Raw genomic sequence first — 22,166 nt, 5'->3', positions numbered from 1 at the left:
GGACTAATGAGGTCCAAGGGCACCTGTTAGAAGCACGAAGCCACCTGGGGCTGTGCGGGATGGAAACCACCTGTGTGCAGAGGTTTGTCACCAGCCAGGCTGTGGTTCTGAGCATCACCCAGAGAGCACGACCAGCAGCACCGGCGCTGAGTGTCCTGAGCCCCAGCAAACGTGGCCGGGGTGCAAGGACAGGAGCCACCGAAACACAACGCGCGCCACCTGATCCACGCGGCCGTTGTCTCAGCTGAAAAGGTGCTTCAAATGTGGAGTGAACTTCATGAGCTTCAGCAGAGACAAAAAATCCTTCAAACACAGGCTGAAATAGTTTTCATTATATTTTGCTAATAGCTTTCTGCGTCATGCTAATGAACCAGCTCTCACTGAGCATTTCTTTCATGAACAGCTCAGAACTAGAGTAACAGTCAATTTACAAGCTCATGAGCCTAAAAATACTTCAAGTCATTATTTCTCTCCTACATAATAATTTTATTTTATTGGTATACTAGAAAATTTTGGTCTTCAGCAGCATAACAGAAAAGACACTGATATTAAGACACTTCCATCATTTAACAGTTATAAAATGTAATTTATTAGGGTAAGTATGTTTGAAAGACTTTGGTTAGATCCATTTACTAACATCACAACACAAAATGTATTTAATCATGAATAAATCAGTAAAAAAATCAATTTAAAAAAAAAATCACTGATAAATCTAAGCAATGCCCCTTTTTCCTCAAAGATGCCTTTTGTGAACAGCATTCAAAATATTTTTTGCTAAGAAATATCACAAATTTCTATTAGAAACCCTGTTGGAAAGCTACTGATAAACTGATGAAAACAAGGTATTAATTAAATATTATCTGCTAAGATATAATTAGTACAGCCCAGGTTCCTATTTTTCTCTTGGCTTATTTTCATTACTTCTTTTGTGGCATCAGATCCCAGTTCGTTTCCTGCCCAGGTCAGCGCAGCCCCTGCTTTCCTTCTCCCTGCACTCCGTATTTCCAGCGCTCCGTGCCCCGATGAACCCCCAGCGCTGCCAGCTGCTCTGTGCACTCTGGCCAGCGCTCACCCGCCCGCACACGCCAGGAGCCCACAGCCACAGGATGCTACCAAACTCCCTCTTCTGGGCCAGTACTGCCCCAAATCTGAGGAACAGCAGGTTCAGAACTGTGCCCGTGTTCAAGAGCCTCCTGTCAACTATCAATCTGGCTCAGTCTGCAGAAAGGGAAGTACCTTCCAGTGTCCTATCCGTCCCGCAGTTCACATTTCCCATTTTTGGGGCAGACACACGCAGCACTGGCTGAGAGAGGTTGTTCCCATCTGCATTTCACCCTTTCCCAGAGATTCCACCTGTTTCCCCAGCCCTGCGTGACAAGTTTTTTAAAACCAGGCATAGTTTCCAGAAGCTGGTAAAGGAGCAGTGGGATGGTGAACACAGCACCGTTTGCCTTGCTCACCATGCTGATCCCAGCCAGGAATCACCAGCACTCTCTTGGTCAGCGAAGCAAAGAAAGCTGGTTGGAACTGCCTACGGACGTACGGCGAATTATTTAAAGCTTGATTCACATTGGAAGATTTGTAATTCCTATAACCACAAAACCACTGTGCAGAAACTGACAGCATTTGCTTGGTAAAGCCGTCACCTTACACCAAGGGAAAGTATTTGAGTGCTGCTGTATTATTTGACATGAATATAAAGAAGTGTTACTGCAAATAACCCATACAAATTCAGAAATACTACTGCATAATAAAGTAGTAACTGCTTCTGAATTATTTACTAGAAACACAGTAAGTCAGCACTATCCTCATAAACCAGATCCTAAAATGCTTCTGCTGTTCACAATTTCCAAATGAGATTACAGTGCTCAATGCCCTAACTAGAAATTGTGAGGTTTACGGTCATTCCTACGACTTCACACACAGTTGGGTGATGAAGTTGTGAATATTCTCAATAGTTACCTAAACCATACAAGCCAAACTACAGAAAAATTGGAAATTTTAAAAGAAATAACGGTAAGTTGCAAATAACCAACCTATTAACTGATCAACTTTGCTGTTGGAGCAATCCCTCGGTATTCAGCAAGTATTATCAGCACTTCCACTACTTGCAAGTCATATTTCAGTTTTAGATTTCTTCCCTGAAAAAAACTTTTAGGTCTGCAAAAATACATCAATCAGTATGAGTTCGTCTACTCCTCTGGAGTACGGGCATTTAATTCTGCAGTTTTACTAAAAACCTCACCACTTCCGTAATAGTGAAAAACTTAGACATGAGAACTGCCATTGACACTTCGCTGTCAATTTTGTATTTAATTTCATAGCAAATATCTTTTGGTTATCTGTCTTGAGTTGTTTTTTACAAGGAAAGATATTTCTAAGACTATATTTTTAAAAGAGAAAATATTAAAAAAATAACCTACCAAGTAACGTATCACAAAGAAAGAACAAACGCTCCAAAATAGTTAAGAGATTTATTCATCCATTCAAAGACTCCTCAAATAATATGCAAGCGGTACAATTCAGATGAACCATAATGAACATAAAGATCCTGTTAATTTCTGTATAGTCAGCTCAGCATATTCAGCAAGCTCCCTTTTCAAAATCCACATTGCGAGGCCTGAGTACCACTGAGGTTCTAAAAGCACAAACACCCCTGTGCTTTCCCACTTCCAAAGTCACCCACAGGAACGAAAGGTGCAAGAAAAGATGCCTAATTCACAACATACTAAATGATTGACGGTACATCCAACTTACGCAGCGCCTTGAAACACAAAACAAGGGTGGTGTGTTCTCTCAGATAAAATTTAAGTATAATTACTTACTACGACCATAATCCACAATTTACACTCAACACTTATCAATGAAAAAGAGATTAACTATACTCTTAGTGCACTTAGAGCACTGTGGTGCAAGCAGGAATGCATCTACTGCAGTGACATTCACAGATTGCTTTGCTTATGTTAAGTCACAACTATTACTTTCCTACAGCTTTACTAACATGCGGTTCTAAATTCTGAAAGGCTTTAAGCATGTGTTCAACTTTGTGCAACCCACCGAGTCTCATAAACACATGCTCAAAGCTTTGCTGGATTACAACCTTACCAAACAACACATTTCATTTTCAAAAAAGGGGAACGAAATTAGGGATTGTTCCAGCAGCGTAATTGGTCACAGAGGCAGTAGCTGGAATTCTGCGCCTCATCTATTTTTTTTCATAGGAAACAGACACACTTGCCACTTCGTGAGATATAAGAACCATTCACGGGTATTAAGTGGACTTTACTGGAATACACTAACAACTCTATTTTAATGAGTTTCTCTGCTGAATTTTTAGGAGCTAACTCTTTTATATTTATAATAGAGAATGACTGACAAACTAATTTTAATGTCTTGAATTTTTAATCAAGTTTTCAGCAACTGTTCCCTGGCCCTCCAGCAGACTTCTAACATTAGAAGCTAAATATGAAAATAAAAACACAATGGTCCATCCTTTTCAGGGCTAGAAATCCTGAGTAATTACCTAGTCAATTCACAGTTTGAGAAGGGTAGAAAACCAGTGTTCTGTTCATTTGTGTTTCACGAGTTGGTGTGAAGATCAAAAATGAGCTTAACTACGACTCCTCTCTCACTTTGTTGCTTTTGGCGCCATGCCCAGGTTTAAGAAAGTTTTCAAACATTTAATTAATAGCTTTAGCCAAGCACCCAAATATGAAATCTTAAAATACTGCCTACTGAGTCAACAATCACAGAGACTCAGTTTATTGCACAAACGCAAAACTCTCATATTAACATCTGGATTTAATAACAGTATTCTGAGCACTTTAATAAATTCTGTAATGTGCATCTGCTTTGGAGTTTCAGGATATGGAAGATTTTTGTGGCTGTGGCTCCAACAGCGCCTCAGCAACACCGACATATGGTTTTACAGCAGCTGTCAATCTTCACCACACAAGAAAAGTTTGAAAAAGTTATTAATATTATGAAATTCAGGCTCTTGAACTCCGGGTGATAAAAATGCTTGAGAAACAAAGCCAGGAGCACTGGTTCACTGTGCTCAATGCAGCACAAAATAATTTCATTTAAAGAAGCAAACATGAAACTTTCCTGGTTGTCAAGTGCAAACAGGTTTAATTCCAGCTGTTTATTTTTTTTTTTTTTTAAGGCATGCTTCTAAAAAGCAGATATATTCACAGTAAGAAACAAAGGTTGCAGGTGTGCTAGGCAGGACATGAAGTGAACTGGACTTCGCCAAGTCTAATCAAACCTTCACGTAGCCTGAACGCAGCCCTAAAACACCCATTCCCTCCAGGTTAAAGGAAGCTCCCCCATCATTAAGTGTTTCCAGTTGCTAATTTTTTTGCCTAACACTACAGTTCTGGGGTTTGTTGGAATACATCAGCGCTCCAGATACATCCCACCTGCTGTGTGTATCCAGGAAATTTTGTACAGGGTGCTGTCCTTCTGCTTTCTGGAGCAGTTCTCAGCACACAAGCTGTGCACAGTGCCTGGGCAATTCTGGAGCGGTGGAGCCAATGCTCTGTCTGCTTCACTTTAGAGGGGCCTCAGGAGAAATTAGCAAGGAGGCTTTAAGCTTGATGGGCTGTCTCAGTTATTCTGAAAATAAAACAACTCCTCCTGCCCCCTCAGCAAGGCTCTTTGCCCCATATAAAAGATGGGCAGGTGTGAACACATACACAGGCACGTCGCAAGAAGAGCCGGAGGCCACGAATTCAGTTGCAAAGAGCAAGTTTTATTTTAGTCACCTCTCTACTGGGGGGTCTCCGAAGTAGCACCTGAGCTCCCGTGCAGAGGTGACACCAGCGGGGATGCGGGTGCTGCAGCAATTCAGCCCTGGTAGAAGGTCCCAGGGCCTGCTGAGCTCGCCTGCATTTCAAGGCTTCAAGCAAGCGCAGCCTCCTGCTCTTTCTCACAACAAAGCAGGAATCCCGGACATGGTGATAAGCTGCCTGGAGTTTCTCACAGACCTGTTATCTAATACAGAGGTTCTGCTCATCAAGCACACAAGGTCAGTAAAACAATTAGCGTGATGTATGTGCTTTTTCTACAGACAGCTGCAAGTCACTTGAGCGTATTTACATTTAACCAACCTCCTCGCCATTCTTCCGGTATATTCCCATACAGCAGAGAAGAGGCAGGAACAGAATTTTCACGGTTTCAGTACCAGCTGAACATCAGAGGCACACAGTTCCAAACCAGAACGTTTTCGTGAACATAACCTCAGTTCCTTACTTCACTAAGCTGCTCGAGTCCCTTCCCAGTATCTCCTGAAAAAGAATTCTATCAGCAGCCATTAAACTCTCCTGGCTACTCCCTTCAAGAAAGAAGCTTCTGTTTCTCATCTCTAATTGGATTTCCCGAACCCAGCACACTGGGTCTGGGGTCCTGTGGACACACTGGGCTGTGCTCTGGCACTGTGCTGGTACCGGCCTGGGGCACTGCAGAACCACTGCTACAAAGAATCAAAGTGCCATAGAGGCCAAAGTTTCACCTACCAATACCAGAACTACTAGCGTTTAGAAAAAGTCTAACATAATCAGTGAAGGCTTGCAAGCATGATAGTCCTTTAAAAACGAGAAAATATCATTTAATCAACATAAGAATATTTAAGACAAAATTCTAAGAGGTGATTAAAAACACTCACATCAAATGGCAAAGCAAAAACATCACAATAACTTGCTCTTCGGTTATGTAACATAGGTACTACAGAGCCCCAAATTCCTGTTTGTATGAGAACATCTCTCTTGGAAAACCTTCCATTTTAACAGGATTATAAAACCAGTGCAATTTAAAGTGATACACTGCTCACTAAAAACCAGCAACTTTACAAAAACCTGTATTCAGAAAGTTTTAAATGTTTTAATATACAACACTTACCTCGTATCTCTGGCCTCCTCCTGTAGTGTCTGTTTCAGCACATTTCTGGGCAATTGGAAAGACATGAAAAAACAAAAATCACAAATATGCAACAAGGATTCTTGATTTTAAAAGTCACATATTCTATTCCAGCTAAGAAATTAACACCTCCAGAATACAAGTTGCTCTTTCTCAATTTTTGCAGTTTTGTGATGTTAAAGTACTTTATTAGGTTAAAATTCTTAGAGTAAACTCGTTTCAATTTGCTATGAGCTTATTTTTTAGCATCTATCATATACTCAGATTCTAACACACTGAATATTTATGTTTCTAGTTACCTCTGGCAAGAATAACAGCACTAGAGGTGCACTGTCCCCTCCTTTGAACTCACCTACAGTACACAGGAGCAGTGCCAGCTCGCACGGCTGCTGACAGCGGGCATGTCTCCACACTTGGAAGTTTAAGTGCCAATTACATCTATGGACTACAACTTCACTTCATAACAGAAATGTATTTTAGTTTTTTAGAGATTCAAATACGAAGGAACCTTTATAAAGGAAAAGGAAACTGCTCACAGCCACATTTTGGCTTTTTACTATGACGACAAGTCAAAGCATACTTGTTCCGTTTGTTGATACATTTCATTCATTAGTATATTCTAGAGTGTGTGTGTACCTATATACATACACAGACATATGACTGTCAATGGAAACTGCACACTAAACTGAAAAGTTTGTGATGGTTGGTTTGGTTTGTTTTGTTGGGGTTTTTTTGGTTTTGTTTTTAAATCACAGGTATCTTTAAGGCTGGCATTTATTAAATGCCATTTCACACAGCATTAATGGCTTTTTCCAGTTCTGGCTTTGAACCCACAGGTGTCATCCTAAAAGGTCCCATACATTGCTCAGCCACACAATGTTGCTTTTGTTCTGAGAGATGAATCCCAGCAGCTACGGGTTTCCTCTTTTTCTTTTCAAGGTCTGCATGCCTAAAGGCTGACACTCACTTATGGTTTCCATACATACTAGCGAAAGAGATAAAAAATTAAAGAGGTAAAAAACCAAATCAAAACACACGAGGAAGAAGTTACAGGACGGAAATGCCAAAAAGGCCTAAAAAAAGAAATGGTCCACAATAAAAGGTATTCCCTCTTTCTTCCAGTAATTATTTAATCAGTTATCTAACCACTGTTTAAAAAACACCACCCCCACCACAACTAGGTACATCACCTATCCAATACCATACCGATCGATAATTTCATCAATTATCTAATTTGATTTCTACATTAACAAGCAAGGGCTCCAATTTATTGAATATTTTACACATATAAACACTAAACTTGTCTGAGTATTTGTGTATTAACCTCCCGTCTTCAAGCTTTTTAAAAACTCATTCAATAGAATCCCACAATTAAATATTATAAATATTAAGGCAATTTTCATGTTACTGTATCACTGCCCCAAAAAATCTCCTGTATCATTAAGTCCAGTGTTCTACATTTCTCCAAGTACAGCCAAATGGTGAAAGTTGTTCTGCATTTCCAATGACACCCTAAGGACTTTCTGATGTTTTTATTTTCTTAATTACTGGTGTGATTATCAGACAGCACTCTGTCAAGTTTTAAGTTACACCACAAAACCATCTTTCGCCCTAACTCATTACACAGGAAAGAAAACTTCAGGAAGGAACTAAATAAAACGTCACACATTAAGAAAATAATCTTATGAAATGCCAGCTGCACCTCTGTTGAGAGCTTTAAAACATCAATTAACTCAAAACCTGGGCATCTTTCCATGGTAAAGAGGTAGTGTGAGGAAGAAGCGTAATCACCTTCCCATAAACACCAACTCCAGAACACGCTGTACTCAGCACAGCCTAAGCTGCTTTTTTTCTTAGGAGGTGACTGATGCGAGCCTAAATCTTTCAGACACTTTGACAACAAAGTTGCGAGATTTCACAGTGCTGCTGGTGAAATATGCCTGGAAAGATAACTTTCTGATATTTACTTCATGATTAAACAAATTCTTCACTTTTCAATCCTGTAGTTTTTGTTCCAGCTCTATTCCCTGCTGCAGCCGTGCAGTCCCAGTGTCCTCTGGCCGGCACTGGCAGCCTGACTGCAGATTTCTGCGCTGCGACCTCAGGAACAGCACAAACCCGTGTGAGCGGAATAAAGACAAACGCACTCGCTGGCAAGAGCTCTGCACCTCCTGCCTCCATCCCACTCACTTCACCCATTACCTGCGGCTGACATACAGATCTGTGCGCACCATCGCTATTTTACACACAAAGCTGATTAACCAAGTGCCATCTACAATCTGTGTATTTCACAAAAAAACCCAAACAAATCTTTCAGCAGCCCCTGCTCTTAGTGCAGCTGTGAACCTGCTCTGTGGCTGCACGATTTAGGGAATGGGGGTCAGAGGTGTTGACTTTGCGCTCAACCGGGAAAAGCAACGCACGGATTGCAGGGCCGGGCCCCGCAGGCCCGCCCTTCCCCCCGCAGGCCCCGCACCTCGCCCACGAGTTCGTGTGCCTCACCAAAAAAATAACAATTAACAAAAATAAATCAGTGACCGCAATGCACCAGCAGGAAAACCCATCAGCGTGAGCCCGGCCGAGCCAGGCAGCGCTCCCGGGAGACACAGCCCGGCACCGTGCGGGAACCGGCACCGTGCGGGAACCGGCACCGTGCGGGAACCGGCACCGTGCGGGAACCGGCACCGCCGCCGCTCCGGGCCGGGCCCACCTGCACGGCCCCGCGGGGCCGGGAGGCACAGAGGCCCAGCGGGGCTGAGGTGCCACCGCATCCCCGGCAGCCGGCCCCGCGGGGATCCTGTCAGGGAGGGGGCGGCCGCCGCTCCCGGTCCCCAGCGCAGGTCGGCCGCCCCTCCTGGCGCGGGGCCCGTGCGGCGCGGCGCTCCCGCACGTCGCAGCCTCGGTAAGATGGCTGTGGCAGGCGGAGCGGGCCGGGCCGTGCGGTGGCCCCGCGGGGCCGGACTCGCCTCAGCGCCGCCGCCTCGAGCCCGGGGTCACCCGCCGCGCGCCGGGGGAGCCGCCACCGCCCCGCCCGCCACGTGACGCGCGCTCCCCCGCGGCCCCGCGCGCAGGAGCCGGGCCGAGCGGCGGCCCCGTCCGCCCCCCGCGCCCGCCCCGCTCACCGCTCGCCGCTCACCGTTCGCCGCCGCCGCCGCGGACGCGTCCTCTCGCGAGCTCCGCGGCCGAGACCGCCCTCGGGCGCGCGCCCCGGCGGTTGGGCCGCGGGCGGGAGGCCGCGCGCGCGGGCACTGTGCAGCCTCGCGCGTGTGGGAGGAGGCGGGAAGGGGCGGGGGGCGGGGCGGCTGCATCCGGGTACTCGCGCCCCTCGGGTCCCGCGCGGAGCGGCGGTAGAGGGGGCGCGCGCTGGTGTCACTCCCTGTGCCGCCCCAGGGGGGTGACCCCAAAGCGCTGCCTGAGTCCCTCCCAGGGCCGAGATGAGCCGAACCGCCCCCGTCCCTCAGCGCGGCCCCTCGCCCTGCTCTCCGCTGCCCGCTCTCAGGTACCTCCTCTCTCCGGGCACACCTGGCTGGGGGCGGGGCGCAGGGCCGGCGGGGCTGAGGGAGCAGGGCTCCCCGGGCGGCTCCCGCAGCGCTGCCCGGGGCAGCCGGGGCAAAACTGAGAGTTACGGCTTCAACTCGGGCCGTGCAGAGCACACGTAACCAAGATGGGAGTCATAAGTCGTGGATTTTCCCCTCAGGCTTAGCTATAAATGCGACTGAACTGGATCAAACATCAAACCAATCAGCAGAAAAGAAATCTGAGAAGAGGTGTTAGAAACCCGATGATGTATGCTTGACAACGTGCAACACAAAAATTCATGTATTCTGCAAGCAGGAATGAGCATGTACACACACTATAGTTAGTTTGTTGCATGTATTGTGCAACATTGTTCTCACAGCAGCCAATATCTTACTAACAAATGAATCTTTACGAATAGGGAGCTAGTCCTGTTCCACGCGTACACTGCGTTAGGCCCACAATTATACAGCTCTGTTTTGTGTTGTTTTCAGCTCACAGATCAAGAACTGAGCTGCACTCAGTGCAATGGTCTGATACAGCTCCTTTTTTATTTGCAAATTGCTGGTGTCCCGGAGCTTGCCAGGAGGCTACAACCTGCTTATGGTACGTGGGAACAAAGCGAAGCTGGTTCCCTGCTCCAAAGAGTTTTCCAGCGTGTCTATCAGTGATAGCACAGGCAAATGGGACATGTACATGCATTAAAACAAAATAAGTCAGTTTTAAATTTCTTATGAGTTTGATATGCTAAACCACATTCTGATGTGCTTCATTATAAACTAATGCTTTGCCATCTAAAGAATTACCTGTTCGAATTACTTAGATGTGCTGTAAGTGATATTATTTGTTTTCCTTCTTAAAACAAGCTGCATATCTCTTACATTCCTCTAGATTACAGTTAGCTAATCAGATTTTATCCGATTTCAGAAACAAACTAAAACCAGCAATGACCTGAAAACCTACCAATTAACTGTGTAAAGATCTCATTAAAACTTGTAATTTGCTCCAGATTTATTTCCAGTATCCTTCAAATAAAATAGTTCAGATGTGAGTCTGCGGCTAAAACCAGAAATGTGAACAACTACAAATAATTTGTAAGCAGATTGTGCCTGACAAATTTGGTGGCCTGTGAGGGGGTTACAGCATTGGTGGATATGGGCAGAGCAACTGACATGGTTTGGCACTGTCCTGCACGATGTCCTTGTCTCCACATTGGAGAGACATGGATTGGATGGATGAGCAGGCTGGAGGGGAGGGATCCATCCAGAGAGACCTTGACAGGCTTGAGGGGTGGGCCTGTGTGAAGCTCAGCAAAGCCAAGTTAAGGCTTTGCACATGGGCCAGGGCAATCCCAAGCACAAATGCAGGCTGGGCAGAGAATGGGTTGAGAGCAGCCCTGAGGAGAAGGACCTGGGGCGGTTGGTTGACAAGAAGCTCAACATGAGCCAGCAATGTGCACTTGCAGCCCAGGAAGCCAACCTTATCTTGGGCTGCATCGAAAGCAACATAACGAGGTGGAAGAGGATTCTGCTCTGCTCTGGTGAGACCCAGCCCCTGGATGGGGCTCTGAGCAACCTGAGCTGGTGAAGATGTCCCTGCTCATGGCAGGGGGGGCACTGGGGAGCTGGGGGGGGCCCTTCGACCCAAATCATTCTGTGATTCCAAGTATTAAATTTACCGGGTAGCATTTAATTAATCAAATCAGGATTATGAAACGGTTAAAGTGCAATTGAATAAAACCAATTTTTATCTGAAATTTCGGATTTCTAAGAAAATGGAAAAAAGCTGTATAATGGCACAGAGATTAAGATCTTAGTCTTGCTTTGCCATTACTTTATCCAGAGGTCTTAAAACTATTGAAGCTAAGGCAGAGAATTGTAAATATATTAATTCAGTGGATGCCTATTGTGTCCAAACATTATTTTCTCAAACTGAGAGAAATGATACTCTAAATTCAGGACAAATTATTACGTAAGACCAAACAGCTTTTGCTGTTAACAAAACCAGAAAAAGTAACAGAGATGCATGTAACAGGGAGTGAGACTGAAGTCACAGAGAACAGTGCAGTGGAACAGCTATTGGAATACCTTTAGTTCAAGGCCTTTTTGCATGGATAAAGTAATTAAAGACATTTACAAATGGCTTCTTTTTCAGCAGTATTTGTGTTTTAACACAAACCAGGGATTCAACCCAAGATAGCCACATTTCTACTTTTTACTGTACTCTCTAAGGACAAATCAGGAGGCTTCATCAAGTCATCCCAATGACCACGCCTGGAACATGTATTATCCTTCAAAATGACTGAGTATTTGGTGCTGCCCTCTCCTATAACATCTTATATTTCTTTTAATGTTTTGGGAGCTAAAAGTTGGTCTATAGAGTTGTAGGAAAATTAATAATTAAACAACAATAAAACAATCCTCACCTACAAATTCAATAGTGCTTGCAAACCCAGAAGTAATTGGGGAAAACTGATTTATAATGTAATTCTAGCCAAGAATTTTGGGTGTGAATGGTAGTGAAGATGAGATGTCAGATAATTATGCCAAAGAAATTATGTGATGCCTTTTTTCTCCTTCAAATGCACTGAATAACTCAAATATTTGCTGTATTAATCGTCTTGGAATGGTTTCCATTCACAAAGAATTCTTTATTTTCTGTTTTCCTAAAAACACAAGACACCCTTTTGCTACAGAGAGATCATGTTGACAGTTCAGTCTGCCTCTCCACCTTTTTTCTCCTTTAGATTAGCCAACACATTTCAAAACCAGAAATGTAAAAAGCTTAACTGGGATTTCAGGTGACAATAGCATATAAATCATTTTTCTATCTTGTGTATGAGCGTTGAAATAACTTAAAGTATGGCAGAAATGCAGATCACCTCTGTACAGAGTGTGCGGAATATGGGGAAACAAGCACGTACAAGACCATGGTGCAGGAGGTGCAAAATTTCTTAATTGTCACAACGCAGTCTGGATTATTCTGGTTATTTCAACTGCCACAGGTATTAAATTATTGTCAGTTACTTGAGTAGAAGGGCATAGATATGGTTCATACTATGGAATACCTTCCGTGGTAAGGAATACTACAGGATACTAAAAACCTAAAACAAAAAAAAAAGAATCAGAGACAACCATGTGTTAAAAGGTTGAGATTAAACAGTTGACAGTAATTTCTTGAAAGTATTTGTGCTTTTTAAAGCGACGTGGTGATAGTAGCCAGTGCAAAGGAGGACACATTTAAAGCAGCAAATAACTACTTGAAAACAGTTTCTCCCATAAAATCCCTTGGTGGAAATTGTCCAGCTCCACCCAATAGCTCTTCTTGGGCACCACCTGTCCTGTGCTGGGCATGAACACGTACAGCTCTTCCTTCTCATGACGGAAAGGTTCCCCCAGCAATAATGGAGCTCTGGTCTCTGGTGAGCGAAGCAGCGCAGGTGGCAGATGTGGGGCTGGTCCTGTTGGAGCCCAACGCGGAGCAGCAGGTGCGGGGCTGGTCCTGTTGGAGCCCAACGCGGAGCGGCAGGTGCGGGGCTGGTCCTGTTGGAGCCCAACGCGGAGCGGCAGGTGCGGGGCTGGTCCTGTTGGAGCCCAACGTGGAGCGGCAGGTGCGGGGCTGGTCCTGTTGGAGCCCAACGCGGAGCGGCAGGTGCGGGGCTGGTCCTGCCGGAGCCCAACGCGGAGCGGCAGGTGCGGGGCTGGTCCTGCCGGAGCCCAACGCGGAGCGGCAGGTGCGGGGCTGGTCCTGCTGGAGCCCAATGCGGAGCGGCAGGTGCGGGGCTGGTCCTGCTGGAGCCCAACACGGAGCCAGCTCTGCTGCTCCGGACCCATCCTGCTGCAGCAACCGCTGAGCATGGAGAGCAGAGACACAATGGCAGCGTTTTCGTATCCAAATTAAGGCACAAATACAAATATTTGTTGTGATTTAGAACAAATATGTGTTTCATCATGCAGTTGTAAGCTGCATATTTTAGGGAAGAACTGTTTATTTAATGAAACAATGCCAAACATTTTTTAGAAATTATTCAGAAACTGCAGATGCTTTTCAGTTCTAGTACAAGCTTTATATGACAGATTTGATTGTTCTAGAGATATAAAAACTGTGTTCAGATTTGTTAGTAAAGACAATTATTTAAAACACAATAAAAATATTCTGTAATTAATTTTAAATTAGCCCAAGAATTATCAAATTCACCCATGCACTTTTGTGTGGTCTTACATGTCAAAGTCATATCAAATAAGCAGTAGTAGTAAAATCATCAGTGTTCTTGTTTGAGCTATACCTGTAAAAACCTTATATATGACACCACAAAGCCTTTTGAAATTTCTTCCAAAATCCTTCCATGAGTTCTTTTTCTCAAGCGTACTAGAAAAGAGAGGCTTTAGTACATGCCCTCTAGACCAGCAAGCCCATGTATAGGTTGATAAAGAGAAGACACTGTTGTCCAGAAATGTTAAGAACACCACGGTGTCACTCCTGCCCGTGTATAGAGCATGATGTGAACATGGAATTCCACTGCTGTTCATGCAACAGCCAGCCCACCTGATTGACTAATTGTCAATAATAACTTGCTGCTTTGTTTATAGAACGATTGTCTCATGGTGCCTGTGTTCTGCAGGTCTTCTCATCTATTTTTTTTCCTGCTATATAAATATTTGGTAACTCTATACAAGAATCACATTGGCTTTCTGGAGAGGAAGTTCATATGCACCACCCAATAAAGCCACATTCTGTGTAAGGTCTAGCGAAGAATTAAGAAAAATGTTAGTGTACATTTTGAAGGAGTGGTTTTTTTCATTATCCTCATCTTCAGGCATTGTGAGGTATTTGTAACATCCATCTCAAGAAAGCACTTGAAGTCGGTATCTGCTAACACAAATAACTGAAGTACTTAATTTAAAACACAACCAAATTTATGCTATTTCAGAGATGAGCTTTTATTCAGAGGTTACCTTGCCAACCACAATTGGCACCCACTCAGAGGGAGTGTATCACAGTTACACCTCTCTACAAACAGAAGCACCATGGAAATGAATTGTATTAAACATAAGTATTGTTATTTATTTTTTGTTATTTATATGCATAGGAATGCCTTGGAGCTGTTAAGAATTTTTTAAGTGCTGCTTTAGAACATGTTGGAAATATACCTTCTCTGAAGCACTGAAAAGAATATATTGATATACATTTCTGGACATGAGATTACAAATCTAGGGTTTCAGATAATTTCTGCAAATCTGCCTTCACCCAGGAGCACCAGTTGAACTACTTTGCTTTTTTCTGGTGAGGTTGCAATTAGTACATAAGGTATGAGGGTTTTTGCTCAATGTTTATTGAATGATTAAATTTTAAGAGGTTTAATTACATGTTATCAAATTCAAATGCTGAGAAAAGCGTTCTGTAATACTTGTTCACTGCTCCGGGTATTTTTCTTCACACCCCACAGAGGAACAAACATGACTGCAGAAATTGTTTGTTAGAAAATGTTGGTCATGTCCAAGCCAAAGGGAAAGGGAAGATATAGAGGAAACTTTCTAGTAATATTGCAGATACTTTCACTTTCCAAAGAAAGAAATCTCTCCTTAGGTAGGTCTGTAAGTAGGGGATATCTTAGCTTTTGCAGATATCTGTCATCTGTGCTCCTTCATCATTTTAGGCAGGTTATATCCTCAAAGATTTGGCCTACCTGCAGAAAAAGAAATGCAATTATCAGCCTTGGCTGCCAAAGCCAAGTGTCAACTATGTATTTGATGAGGGCTATTTCATTTCTTGGTAGGATTCATTGAGTTAATATCACAGTTTTGCTGTGGAACTTGCAGGATTACAGAATAGTAGTGCGGTTAGTTTACAAGTGAGTAAACTATCTTGAAACCGGGATGGGAATTATGGCTTCTATTAGTGTCATATAATAGTAATAATTATATTCCAATATATTCCTTAAAGGTCTGAGATCAAAGTAAGATTGACAAAACATGCCACGCGATGTAAAAACGACTCATTTCTCCAAAAAGCTTTCTCCAAAGGTCTCTTCAAGTTATTTGAAATAACTGAGGGGGAAGTGGAGAAGATGACTTGGTGATACAGAGTCATTTGGATTTGAACAAGCTTTTCACACTCCTATTCCAAAGGCTCTGATGAAATGGGAGCGTGGTTCCAAAGGGGGTTCTCCCACAGAACAGCTCCTGGAGTTCAACAGGAACCAAAGGGTGGGAGTGTTGGTGTGTCCCATTGCGGCTGCTCTGGGAGGGAGGATGCTGGTCTAGATGGACTTTTAGTGGAAACCACAGTGCCAGTTCTTATTTCTGTATGACAAGGAAATTGAAACAAAAAAGGCAGACTTTTTCAGCATAATAGCTAAGAACAAAACAAAAAAAAATACAAAATCTTCTCACCCGATAACTGATTAAATTAGTAAGTTCAAATAAGTATATAAATCATTAACAATTTGAAACAGTCACGTTACAGGAACAGGAGGCTGACTTTACCTCTACCATGGTTTTTCTGTATCCTCTAGAGAAAGTCACAATGATTCCAGCCCAGTGATGATACGGAGGTGACTCCACGTCTGGAAGCAGGGATCCTGCAGACAGCTTTGCTGTCCATTGCCAGATGGAGTGGTGCAGACCTTATTGAACAGAGCTCGCTGGAGGACATCGGTGGGTTCTTGTAGAAGAAAACAGTTCGGGTTGCATCTGAGAAAATAATTATAACTCATGAACATTGTCTTTCATTACATTAAGTTGTGGCACTAACAAACCTCAGTTATTTCTATTAATTGTAAATTCAGTCTTGCACTGAAACCTGAATAGTCTGTCACAAGAAATAGATATTTACCAGTGGCATTTAAATTCCATTTTTTGATTTGTGTTTGATGGTTGAATGTCGATGATGCTAAGGTTAAAAGCTTAGAACCTATGTTTTTACTTTCTCCAGCTAAAAGAGCAAACAAACCGACCAGCAAACAGTAAAGGCAAACCTTCACTGAATATCTTTGTTTCTGGAAAACTGAAAATATTTATAATCTTCTGAAATTTGAAGAGTAGAACTAAATACAACTAGAATGCTGTTCTTGAGCCTTTTTTTAACCTATGTCTGTGCTTGATCTGCCTTCAACGGTGATATTAATGCACAGGTCGTTACAACAGTGTTTTGTCTAAGAAGCAGTCATTGCCATTGATTAGAACTGAATTGTCTAAACTTTTTCTCTGGCTAGCTTTTTCTAGATATACCTGAATAGAAGGTGTATCTGTAGTGTTTGAGATATTACCACGCACAGTTTTTTCTTATATTTTTTGAACTGAGTTTTTGGTTTACTGTATAAATGTTATATTATCACCTAAAACCCAGAAACCAAGAGTCAAGTATGGCTCAAAAAATGGTTTATTACAATCTGCCAGCTGTAGTCTGGGTATATAGTTTATCCAAATCTTTCTACTCTTTTCTTTCCTCTAATCCTCCCAGCAGCTTCCATTTTGTTAGGTATTTCTTCCTACGGGGTACTGTATCCCCTGCATCGATCCATTTGGCCCGCATTGGACTTTTCTGCCTGTTGTTCGTCGGGTGCAGAGGCCACCGTCCTTCCCCGCTCAGCCGTGGCTCTGCAGCTCTGCACAAACGGGAGGTTCGCAGCCAGGACGTTGAGATGGCGACAGAGTCCACCTGCCCGTCGGCTGCAGGTTCTGCTCTTGCCATTTTACGCAGAAGCTGGTGGGGGGAAAAAGAGGTTGATCAAGATTAAAACCCCCCACCTCTGCTTCTCTTTCCCCCAGGTATGCAAAAAGAGGGAGAAAGGCACTGTTGACCGTCTCTGCAAAAAAAATTTGGCTTGGGATGTATCCTCATGTAGACGTAAAGCCTAGATCTATAGCTATTCCCAGGCAGTCAGTGACTATAGATGCCTGGGTTGTTAAAGCTATTTTGCTGATACATGAATGCAGATGAAACAAAAATCTTCTTCAATAGGTGATACTCCTTGCCAAAACGGTGCCCTGAACGGGCAGCACAATGCAGCTGCTCAGAGTTTGGGGGCTATCGCTTGGTGATGGGGCCGGTAGAATGTTCCTCTGCGGGTGCTGAGGCATCTGGAAGGACCCGGAGCGCCTGGTGGGTGTGCACTGGGACTGTGGCTGCAGGGAAGCTCTTGGGAGCTGGGTGGCACTCGGGGCTGCTGCAGGTAGCCCAGGGGACTGGGGAGGCTTTCAGGATATCCCTTCGGGAAGTGTTTTTCTTGTGAGCTGAAGATACATTCTGTGGCTCAGCAGAGGACTCAGAATCTCCAGTCGGTCTCTTGTCAGTGGGGGAAAAAACGCCTCACAAAGGTCAAAATCCCTAATGATGGCAGCTGTCATCTGATTTACTGCTCTGATGTAGTGAGACTAGCAAGAAAAGAGTATAATTTATCACCTTGGTGCTGAATTAGCAGATCCTGCAAAAACCTTCTGCCTTTTCTCTAGAAATGTAGGAAAAGAACTGCTGTAACTATTGAATATGTCTTTTCCCTCCTTGGAAGGCACGTTCTGCTCCAGGCTGTGCACTCCACAGGACTGCCAATGGTGCTCTGCTTTGCCATTTCTTCATGTCGTCAATGTCAAAGACAGAGCCGATGGTCAGGTCACACTTTAACTGGGTTACCAGGGTAATGTGCTTAAACTGCAGACATGGGAGCTAAGTGTGGGTTATCAGTAGCCCATGGTTTGTTGAAGATCCTGAACTCTTTTCTCAATTGCTTCTCTTGGTCTTCACAAATGAGGATTTCTGAAATTTCTGGTCATACATCAAAGCATTCGAGGAGAGGCTGTTTGCAGCGGGGATGCTTGGTATTCGTTTTGGAACACTGGCAGCCAGCCCTTTACTTCTAATTAAATGAAAGAGATAATTTGTCACACAGAGAGGTAGTTGATTTAATTTTAATTTTTGTCAGCATGCCCAGAACATGGAATGGGTGTCTGATCATTGGAACAGCATCCTTAGTACAGCCTGAGAGAATTAATACAATTAATTCACCACCACCACGGGAAAAATTCAGGGATTTTGTTTGTGCAGATTGAAACTGATGATGAATATACAAAACCAAATGTATGGAGTTTTTGCCTTTTCCGTGATGCAAGCTCAGTTTCTCCCGTGAAGGCAGGAAGCTCTTACTGTGGTACTGCGGTACTGTGGTACTGCGGTACTGTGGTACTGTGGTACTGCGGTACTGCAGTACTGCTGATTCCTTCTTGGAGCCCGGGGAGCCCATGGCCACCTGTCCTGGGGGTGACTGAGACCTTTTCCCAAGGGATGCAGAGATCTCGGGATCATCTTATTTGGTTCCAGAGCATTTTGAAATGTAGTTATAATGAAAGCTTGGCAAAAGAACACTTTAAAATGTAAAAATAGCAAAATGTGTGGAGGCTGCTGTTCATTTTGTAAGTCAAAGCTTGTGACTAAGGAATGCTGCTTAGCAACAGATGGGGAAAATCTGAAGGTGATCACATCATTTTGCACTCCCTGAAAATTAATTATTCATGTTCATCCTACCTTGTAAGCACAATTCTTTTCATGGATCTGTTCTGCTTCTTCCTTGGGATTGGGAGGATGTGACTGGCTCAGTCGTGTAACCCAGTTTTGTTGTCACCCACGCTCCCGCGGATGCAGCCGTGAGTCAGCTCAGGCTGCGGCAGCGCTCGCGTGCAGATCCGTGTGGAGCGGGACACGGCACACGGCCCGTTCTGTGGATGGCAGGTTGTTAAGCACACGCTTTTGTCTCAACAAGGACCCTTCACCACGCACCCAGCTGTAACTCCTCCTCCGCAGCTTCTCACACCTGCTTCACAGCAGCGCGACTGCATCTGTCTTTTTGGTTTTATGCTTTCAAAGAGCACAGGGTTGTTTTTACTTCTAAGTTTGGTTTTCCCTAGGAAATTAATCAGATCCCAGATTGAGAAATTTATTTTATAAATATTTCTAATGAAATATTCTCAGATTGTGGTGCTTGGGAAGCTGTAAAGCTCCCATTCACTTGCTGCTGCCATCATTCAGCATGCACAGAGTGGAAGCACAAATGCAATATTATGAATTGGCCAGTAGCGTTTGGTTTATTTATCTGCAGCTGCTTTCCGTGTGAACCAAGACTTACGTTGACCAAGTCATTAATCAACTTGGTAGGCTTAAAATACAAGCACCTTATACCCAGCTGAAAAATCAACTTGCATAAATAGTTAAGGAAGCAGTGATTTGTGTTCGTATTCAATTGGCACATTCCAGCAGACGAAATCTTGCCTGACAGGTGGTAAAAAGTCTTTCCTGGGGTGTTTGCGCTCTTCAGGTGTAGATTGCAACTTTTAAAATGTAGTTTTGGCACAAGGTAGTGTGGGTTATTTAGAAAAGTTACGTTGTGTTTCCTCTCAGCCCTGAAGCAAAGCACCTTCAAGTAAGGATACTGGTGCTCCCCACACACAGAGCTGAGAAAACTCCAGGGCGAATTAGGTTTTCTGTAAAGACTGTCATTGATTATGCTTATTACTTAATGAAAGCATGTTTTAAGACTTGAGTTTTCAAAGCTTAGAAGTTCCTCCCTCCCTCCTTGTGTGCCTCAGTGGCACAAAAATCCATTGGAACAAGCAGAAAAGGTAATCCTTTTTACAAAGGAAGTAGAAGAGTATCTACCAAGGTGTAAATAGGCACTAATAAAGGTAATTACCATTTAAAAGTTCTGAAAGAATGCGCTGTATAAAAGGTCGTTTTGCTTGCCTTGCCTGCGCTGCTCCTCTGGCGCTGGACGGGAGCGGCTGTGCAGGGGAGATGAGAGGACGTGTTCCCAGCTCCACCGGGAGCTGAAGTGGATTTGTGATTATAAAAACCGGGATAGCCTTGATGAGCAAGCATTCCGCTGCAGGAATACATCGTGCAGTGATATTACCTGTTACATAGAATGGCTACCGTGAGTCCCAGCTATGTATGATCTGTTGGAAACCTATGTAGGTATTTCAATGCTATTTTAATATAAATGAATCAAATTTTGGTATCTATGGGAAATCCTTCAGTGTTAGCAACAATTTTGTGCTGTCTCCATGTTAATGGAAAGCTTGAAAGCCAGAGCAGATGTTAATAAGCACAGTTACAGAAGTAAGTTTAACCTTTACGAACAATAAGGCTGGCGAAACAACAATTCTTCTTAGGTTGATTACTCTTATAATGCACTCTCATAAGATGAAATAGAGATAGAATCTAAGCTGCTGATTTGTAAATAATTGTAAATCTAATTTAATGTTTCGTTTATTTGATAATAATCTTGTTTACTGGCATTTGAATTTATTTTCTTGCCTTTATTTTTTTTACAGTTAGAATAAAATAGTCTGGTGTATGGATTATTTGCCTGCATTTGAAGAAAGACTCTTGACTCCTAAAATGTACATTGTAAGAACTGCTAATTAATGATGTAATAGCTGGTGCAGTAAGTGCAGGTTGTTACTCAAGGTAAATAAAATCTGTACAACAGCTTGGAAAAACATCTACTGGCACCTTTCCCTTATTGGCTGAAAGTACTTAAGTACCTGAAAGCTTTTTTATTTTTCCATTTTGCATGGAAGAAGCTTCATGTCCAACCCAGTTAGAATCTGTGATCCCATGTCAGGATTTGAACTTCATGTCCAACCCGGTTAGAATCTGTGATCCCATTTAACGATTTGAACTTCATATCCAACCTGGTTAGAATCTGTGATCCCATGTCAGGATTTGAACTTAATATCCAACCCGGTTAGAATCTGAGATCCCATTTAACGATTTGAACTTCATGTCCAACCCAGTTAGAATCTGTGATCCCACGTCAGGATTTGAACTTCATGTCCAACCCAGTTAGAATCTGTGATCCCATTTAACGATTTGAACTTCATGTCCAACCCAGTTAGAATCTGTGATCCCATTTAACGATTTGAACTTCATGTCCAACCCAGTTAGAATCTGTGATCCCATTTAACGATTTGAACTTCATGTCCAACCCAGTTAGAATCTGTGATCCCATTTAACGATTTGAACTTCATGTCCAACCCGGTTAGAATCTGTGATCCCATGTCAGGATTTGAACTTCATGTCCAACCTGGTTAGAATCTGTGATCCCATGTCAGGATTTGAACTTCATGTCCAACCCGGTTAGAATCTGTGATCCCATGTCAGGATTTGAACTTCATGTCCAACCCGGTTAGAATCTGAGATCCCATTTAACGATTTGAACTTCTAACAATTTTGACATTCACTGAACAATTCAAACCCTCCCATGCAGAATGCTTCATTCTTGAAATTATGTACTCTTCCTAACATTGCATTTAGATAGAAGCTGTTCACCTTTAGACAATGAAAGCATTTAAAAACCAAACCAAGCCAAACCCAGGAGAGGAGATAGCTCTGACTTGCAGAGACAATCCCAGCTGACTGTTCTGGGAATGATCTTCAGAATTACCTCATTATTTATTCTTGGTGCAGTCCACCAATTAAACAAACAGTTTATAAATAGCAGCAGGGCTGGGCTCAGCCTACTCTGTCAGGGTCATTTTCCAAGCTGTGGACACTGAAGACGTGCAGGCTCGTGTTACCCACACCACAGACACTCTGTGTGCATGTGCAGACGCGGATGTGTCACGTTACACGCTACCGGCAAAGCTGAGAAAGAGTGAAGGAAAGTCAGAGATTCCTGGTGGGTATCAGCTGAAATTCCTCTATTTGGGTAATAATGCATGTGCTATTCAAGCCACTAGAAA

At 43.4% G+C, this 22,166-nt stretch overlaps 1 protein-coding gene and 1 long non-coding RNA gene across 5 annotated transcripts in view; one reads left to right on the top strand and one right to left on the bottom strand.

The window, feature by feature from the left end:
• MRTFB (myocardin related transcription factor B) overlaps positions 1-9,200 on the bottom strand; it is a 78,088-nt gene extending 68,888 nt beyond the window's left edge. Inside the window, exons 1-2 of one of the 4 annotated variants that reach the window (XM_065850936.2) lie at positions 9,053-9,200; positions 5,899-5,943 (exon numbers count right to left, since the gene is read on the bottom strand). The gene's annotated coding sequence lies outside the window, so the exon portion shown is untranslated. Of the gene's footprint in view, positions 1-5,898; positions 5,944-7,707; positions 8,579-9,038 lie in introns of those variants that run through there. The other 3 variants (XM_065850932.2, XM_071815275.1, XM_065850933.2) reach the window with 3 other exon arrangements.
• Positions 9,201-13,144: 3,944 nt separating this feature from the next.
• Positions 13,145-20,923, top strand: LOC139829159 (uncharacterized). Its single transcript, XR_011741515.1, has 2 exons — positions 13,145-16,088; positions 16,897-20,923. It is a non-coding gene; the product is annotated as an uncharacterized lncRNA (long non-coding RNA).
• Positions 20,924-22,166: the final 1,243 nt, after the last annotated feature.

Source organism: Patagioenas fasciata, chromosome 15 (assembly GCF_037038585.1).
Source record: "Patagioenas fasciata isolate bPatFas1 chromosome 15, bPatFas1.hap1, whole genome shotgun sequence".
Taxonomy (NCBI): Eukaryota; Metazoa; Chordata; class Aves; order Columbiformes; family Columbidae; genus Patagioenas; species Patagioenas fasciata.
The sequence above is the reverse complement of the archived record's forward strand: the minus strand, read 5'-3'. Positions and strand labels throughout refer to the sequence as shown.